We start from the raw sequence: 11183 nt of genomic DNA, 5'->3' as shown, positions 1-11183 counted from the left end.
ACGGGGAAATCCAGATGGGTCAAGGATGACCAGACATCTGGTGAAAGTCCAAGTAGGTCAAAAGGATTGACCGGATTCTTGGCAAGAGGAGAAAAGTCCAAGTGGGTCAAAGGGATTGACCAGACACTTGGTGAGAGAGCCCTAGCCGGTCAAGGGTGACCGGATGCTAGGTTTTATGTACCAACAAGTCATGACTGACTAGATGTTGGTTTAGGAGGCTTTAGACTTGATTTTGGGAGAAATCATGAGCTGGATCGATCAGTCGATCGATTGGCTCATGCCCAATCGATCGGTCGATCGATTGGGCGAGTCTTCGCGACAAGCCTCCTCCCAATCGATCAGTGGATCGATTGGGACAAGTGCGTGATCGTACAGAACAGCGCTGAATTGATCCGTTGATCGATCCAGATCCCCCAATCGATCAGTGGATCGATTGGGGAGCTGCAATTTCGAGCGATAAAGGTTGGATCGATCAGCCGATCGATCCAGGCTATTCCAGAGAGCACAGAGGCGCTCTTGATCGATCGATCCAAAGCCTCCCCGATCTATTGGGAGCAATCCAATCGATCGGGATCCGACCGTTGGCGTCGTATTTAGCTGCATGCGTTCAATTCCTTCGGTAGAGCTTCACCGATTCATCTCAGATCTTCACTGTGCTCCCAAAGCTTCTCCACAAAGTTCAGATCGCCAGTTCTTGAAGGTTCTTGGAGGTCTTCCAAGTCAAGAGGCGGATCTACAGCTGAAGAAGAAAGCTAGGGTTAGGGTTTTCAGTTGTAAAACCTGTAAGCTATTGCTTGTATTTGTTTTCCTTTCTTTCTTCTTGTACTGTGAACTTGTAGGGCTTCTCCGCCTTTGGTAGTTACTATAAAGGAGTGTTTTCATAGTGGAGGGTGCGTGAGTGTGTGGATCCTTGGATTAGTCACCTCTTGTGAGGTGGATACCAAGTAAATCCTCTTGTTAGCGTTGTGTATTTTGTTTCTGTGTATTTTCCGCTACATATCTTGAAGAAACAAGCAACGAAGAGTAAGACGAGCGCACTGAGCTATTCACCCCCCCCCCCCCTCTAGCTCCACATTCGGTCCCAACAGGATCTACTCAAGGGGTTATAAAACTTGAAACCTCTTGAGTTTTCAAAGTATCCTACAAAGTGGTAACTAATAGTTCTTGAATTCAATTTCTTTTTGTTAGGCCTATAGGACTTAGCTTCAGCTGGATAACCCTAGACATGTAGATGTCTTAGATTAGGCGCTCTACCTGTCCACAACTTGTATGGATTTTTTGTTACCATCTTACTAGAAACTCTGTTGAGTAGGTAAACTACAGTCTTAAGTACTTCACCCCACAAAGACTTCGGTAGAGAAGAAATGCAATCATACTTCTTAACATGCCCTTAAGCGTCCAGTTTCATTTCTCTGCTACACCATTCTGCTGAGGTATTCCAGGCATGGTGTATTGCGCCACGATACCGCACTTAGTAAGGTAATCAACAAATGGCCCAGGACGTTGTTCACCTGATCCATCAAATCTACCATAGTATTCACTATCATGGTCTAATCTTATGACCTTAATCTTCTTACCAAGTTAATTTTCAACTTCATCTTTGAAGGTTTTGAACATGTCTAGGGCCTGCAAATTCTCATGAATAAGGTACAAGTATCCGTATCGGGAATAATCATCTATAAAATTTATAAGTATGCTTGATCATTCTAAGAAGCCTTAGGGAATGATCCACATATATCTGTATGCATAAACTCTAAGACTCCATTACTCCGCCTTCAACATTTATTACTTTTGTTAGTTGTTTTTCCCCTTGATACACTCAATGTAGATTCTAAAATCTGACATAACAAGGGAATCGAGAATTTCTAGTGACATTAACATTTCTAAGTGTTGTTTAGAGATATGCCTTAAACGTCTATGCCACAACATAGATGAATTCTCATTTGTTACACTATGCTTCACACTTATACTATGCATCACAAGATTATCTATATTTGTTTCAATGCCCAATCTATATAGTTTGTCAATCAAAGAACCAACACCATGCAAGATAGAATTTTGAAAAATACTAAATTTTTCATTTCCAAATGAACAAGTGTATCCTAATTTGTCTAAACATAAAATAGAAATTAACTTTCATTTAAAAGACGACACTACAAATGTATTTTCTAAATTTAAAAGTACATTGTTCCTCAAACAAACTCTAAAGACACATATTGCCTTTACTTTTGTCTTCTTGTTTGTTCCCATATAAATGAATCTTTAGGCATCAATTGACATTCGGCTCGTGAGACAACCTTGCATAGTTATACTTATGTGAGTAGTTACACCAGTATCTATCCACCAAATGTTATTAGGTACAGTAGCTAGATTGACTTCTAAACTAACAAAGTTGAGAAATATATCTTTCTTAACACGCAGTTGGCGTATCTAGGGAAATCTTTCTTTAGACGGTCTTTTTTTTTTTTACAAAAGAAATAAGTTAGGTTCATATCTTATTGCTTTTGCACCTTATGCTCTGAAGCCCTAGTCACTGCAAGTTGTTTACTCTTACTCTTACCATTACCCTTCTTCTTTTCTTATTCGAATACTGAGATAAGGATGCATATTGAGCATTTTGAGATGTGTCACCTCTCAATCTCTCTTCTTCCTGTACACACTGAGCTATGAGCTCATTTAATGTCCATTTCTCCTTTTGAGTATTATAGCTAATCTTAAAAAGAGTGAACTGTATAGATAGAGAAATTAAGATAAGGTTCACAAGGACACTTTCAGATATGTCTAACTTTAGTGTCTTAAGCCTTGTAACCAAGTTGGATATCTCCATAATGTACTCCCTAATATTACCCTTCAATGTGTACCGCATGGACACTAACTTCGTGAGAATTGTAGTAGTTTCTACTGTAAGTACCTCTTGGTAGTCAACCAAGTTAAGTTAGGTTTTATTTGTGTTTGATGCCTTGTGTCAAAATGTGCAGGAACTTAGGAGCACAAAAAGTCAAGCGAAAGATGCGGTGGATGAGAAGGATGGCACGAGAATCAAGTCGACGAACTCGATGCATCCGAGAGATGAGAAGCTGTGGAAGAGTACGTCGATGGACCAAGACACGCGTAGCGTATCTGAGGGATGAGAAGCTTACTTGAGGAGAAGGTCGGAGTTGGGTTCAGGTGAGCTCAACTCCGGTTAACCGGAGCATCACCCACATGAAGAAGATCAGCTAAAAGGTTGATGTACCTCATGGAAGACGCCTTTGAAGGCTTAGAAGGTGCCTCGTGTGAATAGTGTCAAAGGTGCCTTCTAGCTTGTTGGAGGCGCCTTCAATAGTCGTTAGCTAAAGATAAACTTTTATTTTCGACGGATAAAACTTATCACGTTGGAGGCACCTTTGACCTACTTAAAGGTGCCTTCGGGCAGTAGATAGGATTTCTAGGGGTTATAAAAAGACCATGTAACTAGGAATTAAAGAACAATTTCAGTATTCATTTTCTAGCTAATACTTAAGCTTTTCTAAGAGTGTAAGAGCCTTCTCCACTTTCAATGAAGGAGATATCTTTTAGTAGAGTTTTGCAACTGTCTTGGATTAACAACCACCTAGGTTGTAACCAAGTAAAAATCCCAGCCTCCTTACTTATTATTTTTATAAGTTGTTATTTCTTTATGTTAATTACTTTTGCTTAATTAAATTGTGCATTCTTGCTAAGCGAAAGCAAGAGATTATTTCTAACTCTTATTTCAAGCTGTTCACTCCTTCTAGACGGCCGTACCGAGACCAACAAGTGGTATCAGAGCCCAACTGCCTCAGAAGAATTAATTGCCGACTAAAGCAACAAGATGATGGCTGGACCAAGCATTTACCCGCCAAAGTTCGAGGAAAAATTCACGATATGGAAGAAATGCATGAAGGTATTTTTCAAAACTAATTTTGAAATACTCTTAATAATTAAAAATGATTTTGTAGCCCCCAAGAACTAACAATGAGCCGAAAAAAGAGTACCAATGGACCAAAAGAGAACAAGCTAACTTCGTAGTGAACAGACGAGTCGAGTTCCACCTGCTAAGCGTACTTCCACCCTAGGAAGTCAATCGAATATGAGATTACGAATCAACAAAGGAACTTTGGGAGAAGTTCCTGAAGGACGTTCCTTTGTGTAACTTCAGGAACGTCCTAAGCAAAGCATGCAAGACAGGACCTGCTTTGGAACCAACTGACGAATCTCCAGCTGAAAGAAGGAGAGTCAGTAGTGCAACTACATGCCAAACTGAAGGAATTGATAACCGGACTTACGAATCTCGGAGAAAAGGTAATAAACTGTGATTCACTAAGGTACGCCTTAAATGTTTTCCCTAGAACATAAGAATAGACGTCCATAGTTGACTCCGATTATATTTCAAAAGATCTAGAGGTAAGTTCATTAGAAAATTTATTTTCTACTTTAGAACATCACGAATCTAGATGTGCAGAATTAAAGAAGTAGTCAAGTCAGGCAATTTTCTTAAAGGTAAGAACAGACGACCCAGACTCTGAAACATTCATCAATGAAGATGAGGCAACATTAATGGTAAGAAATTTTAGTAAATTTATTAAAACTAATAAATTTAACAAGTCGTAGGTGAAAAAACACCTTCCGAGCAAAAGTAAGGTTCGATGCTACAACTGCCAAGAAGAAAGGCACATCAAGGATGACTTCCCTAAACTGAAGAAGAAGGAGAAAGACAATGGCAAAAGACCAACAAGATCGAAACACAAGAACTTAAAGGCAACATGGGATGAATCATTGTTATCAAAATCAGAACTTAAAGAATACACCGAAATAGCCCTGATGGCAGACCACTAGAGGGGCGCCGAAAGTTCCTCAGAGATAAGCATCGATAAAGGGGGAGGATCTTCAGAAGAAAACAATGGCAAAGGGGAGCATCAGACCACGAGGTAAGTGAGGTACGTGCATTACTATTTTAAATTAGTAAAAATAGAATATTTTTGAAAGTTCTTTCTAAAAAATATTAGCTTACTAGTAATTCTTGTTATGTACCCCTAAGAAAATTTTCAATTATTTTTCTATTTATTTTATTTTATTCTTATTATTTGATGCGATCAAAGGGGACGAAACAGGTATAAGTTAAGGGGGAGTTAGGATATTTTTAGAATTTAGAATTTTTATCCTTCTACTTAGTTTGCAAAATTCTTTAACTTAGTTAATTCATTATATTGCAATTTGTTGTTATAATTGCAATCTACTTTACTTAATTATGTTATTGCATTTTAGTTTTAACCCTAACTTTAACTTGGGTTGATGCACATCAAAAAAGGGGAGATTGTAAGTACCCCGTGATAGTTTTGATATGCTCAAGTAAGTTAAGTTAGGTCATGTTTGTGTTTGATGTCTTGTGTCTAAGTGTCCAGGAACTTAGGAGCACAAGAAGTCGAATGGAAGACGTGGCGGACGAGAAGGATGACATGAGAATCAAGTCGATGAGCTCGGTGCATTCGAGGGACGAGAAGTTGTGGGAGATTACATCGGTGGACGAGAAGGACACGTGCGGCGTATCCGAGGGACGAGAAGCCGGGGAGGAAGCCTACTCAAGGAGAATATCGGAGTTAGGTTCAGGTGAACTCAACATCGATTAACCGGAGCATCACCCACGCGAAGAAGATCAGCTAAAAGGTTGATCTACCTCATGGAAGGCGCCTCGCATGAATAGTGTTAAAGGCGCCTTCCATGCTTGTTGGAGGCGCCTTCAATAGCTGTTAGCCGAAGATAATCTTTTATCTTCGACGGATGAAACTTATCACATTAGAGGTGCCTTGGACCTACTTGAAGGCGCCTTCAAGCAGTAGATAGGATTTTCTAGGGGCTATAAAAAGACCCATGGAGCTAGGAATTAAACAACAACTTCAGTATTTATTTCCTAGCTAATACCTAAGCTTTTCAAAAAGTATAAGAGGCTTTTCCGCCTTCAACGAAAGAGATATTTTTTAGTGGAGCTTTACAACTGTCTTGGATTAATAACCACTTAGGTTGTAACTGTTGGTTAGTCCTAGGAAAACGTATCGGTTCCACTGTACAAAAATTTTTTGTACAAGTGTCGAACCTTTCCTTAAATAACCTATTGTGTTCTTTAGAAGTTAAATTAGGAATCACAGACGAAACTTAACATCATTGATTCCCAATTTAACTTATCTGTTCTTAATGGTTTAGATTTGAATCGCAAGCGGAACTTAACACTATTGATTCAAATCTACCTAAGTTATTAATTCCATAAATATTAATTTCCAAAATTGGCTTCCAGGACTGCATGGCGATGGGAGCAACTACCACCGCTTAGGCAAAGCCTTTTAAGGAAAGCTAATATTTATTTCCTTAAATAACTCTAGGTTAACCAAAAAGAACAATCGAATCACAAATTCGAAAAAGAAGAAAACACAAACTCGAAAAAACTATTTCGAAAACTCTAGAATCATATGCCTCTTGTGTTTGGTATTTCCATAAATAACTATACAAAGAAAACTAGTATGATGCGGAAAACAATGACTAGTTATACCTTTCTTTGTAAGCAAAAATAACATCTTGATCTTCTACCGTATTCCTCTTCTTATCTCGGACGTTGTGTGGGCAACGATCTTCCGAGACGAGAACCACCAAGCTCCTTCTTCTCCAAGTTAGATTCGGCACCATTAATTCTCCATGAGAAGTAAAGATCCGGCCACCACCACCAAGCTCCAAGGGATGCTAGAAATGAAGCCTTCTTTCTCTCCTTCTTCTCCTAGCTAGAACCGGCCACCATGGACTTCCCTTAAGTTGATGCCATCGGCCACAAAGGAGGAAGAGAAAAGAAGGAGAAGAGGAGACCCTAGGGCCGGCCACACCAAGGAGGAAAAGAGAGAAAGAAAAGAATAGAGTCGTTAGCCATGAAGGCACCTCTACCCCCTCTTTTATAATCCTTGGTCTTGGAAAATAAGGAAATTTTAATAAAAACTTCCTTAATTCCTTTGCCATGAAAAAGAAAAAATTATTTAATTAAAAATAATTTTCTTTTCTTAATATCAATGGTCGGCCACCTACAATCCTCAAATCAAGGAAATTTTAATTCACACAAGAATTAAAACTTCCTAATTTGTTTCCCGAAATTTTATAAAAAATTTCTCTAATAATTTTTCCCTTCATGGTGGATTATAAAAAGGAAATTTTATAAATTAAAACTTTCTTTTAAACATGTGGATAAAAAGAAAATTAAAATCTCTTTCAATCTACAAATAAGGAAAGATATCAAATCTTTTCTTAATCTTTTGTAGAAACTTATAAAAGAGAATATTTAATTTTTAAACTCTCTTTTAAATCATGAACATGGTTAAAAAGGAAAGTTTTCTTAAAATTTAAAATCCACCTTTTAATCTACAAATAAGGAAAGATTTTAAATCTTTTCTTAAACTTTTGTAGAAAGCTATAAAAGGAAAGATTTAAATTTTAAAGTCTCTTTTAAAACCATGGAATCCACATAGGAAAAAATTTATAAATAAAATATTTTTTAATATGATGTGACCGGCCACATCATGCTTGGACTCCAAGTATTGGCTGGCCACCAACTTGGCTCAACCTTTGGGTCTTGGCCGGCCCTAGCTTGGGTTCCAAGTTAGCTTGGCCGACCCCTATAGGTTGGGTAAGAAGGTGGGTATGTGGTGGGTATTAATCTCTATATACAAGAGGCTACGAGAGGGACCGAGAGGAGGAATTGGTTTTGGTCTCCCGATGAAATTAAGCTTCCCGTGTTCGCCCCGAACATACAACTTAATTCCATTAATAATAATTCATTCCACTAAAGAACTATTATTGAACTACCGCACCAATCCCAAATTACATTTTTGGGCTCCTTCTTATTATGAGTGTGTTAGTCTCCCTGTGTTTAAGATGTCGAATGCCCACTAATTAAGTGAGTTACTGACAACTCATTTAATTAATATCTTAGTCCAAGAGTAATACCACTCAACCTTATCGTCATGTCGGACTAAGTCCACCTGCAGGGTTTAACATGACAATCCTTATGAGCTCCTCTTGGGGACATTATCAACCTAGATCACTAGGACACAGTTTCCTTCTATAATCAACAACACACACTATAAGTGATATCATTTCCCAACTTATCGGGTTTATTGATTTATCGAACTAAATCTCACCTATTGATAAATTAAAGAAATAAATATCAAATATATGTGTTTATTATTATATTAGGATTAAGAACACACACTTCCATAATAACTGAGGTCTTTGTTCCTTTATAAAGTCAGTATAAAAGAAACGACCTCTAAATGGTCCTACTCAATACACTCTAAGTGTACTAGTGTAATTATATAGTTAAGATAAACTAATACCTAATTACACTACGACCTTCCAATGGTTTGTTCCTTTCCATCTTGGTCGTGAGTAACTATTTTTAATTTATAAAGAACCGATAACACGATCTTTTGTGTGTGACACCACACACTATGTTATCTACAATATAAATTAATTGAACATCTACATTTAGTATATATAAATGTAGACACTTGACCAATGTGATTCTTATAAATGTTTATACAAATGATAGGCTTTTAGTATACACTCCAACAATCTTCCACTTATACTAAAAGACTATGCTGCCATAAATGCTGCCATACATTTGAATCCCATCCATTCAACATGCCCATCAAAAGCTCTTGCCTTAAGGGCCTTAGTGAAAGGATCTATAGGTCATCATTTGATGCAATCTAGGCGGCAACAACTTCTCCTCGTTTATACGATTTCTCGTATTGGGTGGTACTTGCGCTCTTTTGTGTTTACTTGTCTTATAGACTCATGGTTTCTTCGAGTTTGCTACTGCACCACCATTATTACAATAAATTGTAATAATCTTTGGATAAACCAGAAATCATATCTAAGTCCATCTTGAGGTTACTGAGTTATTTAGCTTCTATGACTGCCTCAGAGGCTGCCACTTACTCAGCTTCTATGGTTGAGTCCGAAAAAGCACTTTTGCTTATCATTCTTCCATAGTTATGACTTTACCTCCTAAAGTAAACACAAAACCCTGAGGTCGACTTACTATTGTCCCTATCTGATTGGAGGTCAAAATCCGTGCAACCTACAGGGACCAAATTATCTGCCTTGTAAGCTAGCATACACTACAACAAAAACCCTCATAGACATCGGTGGAACAACAACAGTTTTAAGCAAAAACCGATGTCTTTGAGTATTTTACACCAGTTTTTCGAAAAACCGGTGTCTATGAGTGCAGATTTTCGCTCATAGACATCGGTTTTTTAGGCGATGTCTATGAGCGCCTTTTTTTTCATTAATAGACACCGATTTTAACAGCGGTTTTTAAAACCCAGTGTTAATAAACCAAAATAAAATATTTTAATATTCCCACCAGCCAAAATTTGCAACACCGTAAAGTTCCCTCCAAACCTAAACCTATATCGCACCCCTTCCTCCGACCATCTCTCTCAGCATAAACCTAAACCTAAACCTCCGACTATCTCTCTCAACCTCATCTCCCTCTTCGCCTTCCTAGATCCATGCCCCTTCCTCTCCCGATTAGGATCAACACACTATGTCCTTGCTTCCTCTCTCCGTCTCTGTGTCCGTCTCCGGTCGTCGGGCTACCCCTTCAATTTTGTCGTCTCCCCTCCAGATCCCCCTCAGCAGCGATCTAGTCTCGAGATCCAGTTCTTAAATTCTTGGTCAGAAGAAGCTTCTATAGATCCGACTTCGGATTCGAGCCCTAGATCTGTTTTCCAGTGTGCACCGCCTCTTCCTCCATTTTGATTTGCGTTTGTCTGCTATGTTTTTGATCTGGCAGATAAGCTGACCAAATTTGAGACGAAGAGCAACCGGGTGAAGAGTGTGAGCTTCCACAGCAAACGTCCTTGGGGTCCTTGCCAGCCTTCACAGTGGCGGTGAGCTATATCCCGAGGAAGAAGACTACTTCCAGGACAGCTTCGCCAAGCTCAACCCCAAGAAATCATGGGCCAAGAAGCTCAAGGAGGCCACTCTCAGCCTCAAAGTCAAAGCTTCCAGATCTTATTTCAAATCCATGTTCCACAGATCTCGACCACAAATGACAAATTGGAAGGCCCAAAAACCTCGAAACGCCATCAAAATCCAAACATGGCGGAAGACGAGAGCTGGAGCAAGTCCTCCGCCGCTTCTTCCAAGTCGTCGTCCTTCTCCAGCGAGTTCAGCGGCGGTAAGTCCATGCTGAGGCAGAGCAGCAGCACGAGCTATGATGCGGAGACCTCGATCCAAGGGGCGATCGCCTACTGTAAGAAGAGTAGTCAACGTGCGGTTGACTCCGGTCACTCCGCTGCCAGGAAGAGCGGAGTACTCACGGGATTCTACAATTTTTGTCTTCTTCTCGTCCTCCATCTCGTGCCTCCCTCGACTCTCAAAGCACTCAATCCTTAGTTCCCCACGCAGCCACTCTTCTTCCACCTCTGTGCACATCTATGGAGGAAGGCAAAGACGTGGAGCACTCCAGAGCAACAACCAGCTCCGTAATGCCATTGCCTAAATCTCCATCCACACAGTATGAAGAGAATGGGAGAGAGGAGGAGGGCTTCCACAACGCTTTGCTGGTCTTACAACATCTCTATTTTTTTTTCCTGCTAAATTAATTGTTTCTGCTACTAATATCTCATTGCAGGAGCTGAAAGACCTGCGGTCTCAGCTTCACCATGCGGCAGAACATTGTGAGCGTGCATTTTCCTCAGCCAAGCAGAAGAAGATGTGAGCTGTTAATTTCTTCTTCCTTTCCTTTCCTTTCTTTTCTTTTCTTTTCCCTGCATCAACAAACAATTTTGGGAGGTTGATGTGCATTAGCGTAAAATTAGGATTTTGGAGGGGACAAAGAGCTACATATGTGAAACAGTTGTGGCAATAGTCGACCATTTAGGAACTGTCTCATCCAAACTCGAGCAGAGTCTCCTTGCAAATGCTGTGGTTAAGCAGACTGAACAAGGAATTGATTGCTTGAAGTAGGTGAAGAAGTTTCTTCAAAGGCAGATACATTCAGTATATGCCCTAAAATTTGGTATGTCATAATTTAAATATTGTTTTGATTGAGTTGAATTGTTATGCTGCCATATAAGTTGTATGGAATTTTTTTTTCCTTTGGCATGGTCTGGCAACATCACGTACTCCCAACTTAT

This window comes from Zingiber officinale, chromosome 8B, assembly GCF_018446385.1.
Source record: "Zingiber officinale cultivar Zhangliang chromosome 8B, Zo_v1.1, whole genome shotgun sequence".
Lineage (NCBI taxonomy): Eukaryota > Viridiplantae > Streptophyta > Magnoliopsida > Zingiberales > Zingiberaceae > Zingiber > Zingiber officinale.
The sequence above is the reverse complement of the archived record's forward strand: the minus strand, read 5'-3'. Positions refer to the sequence as shown.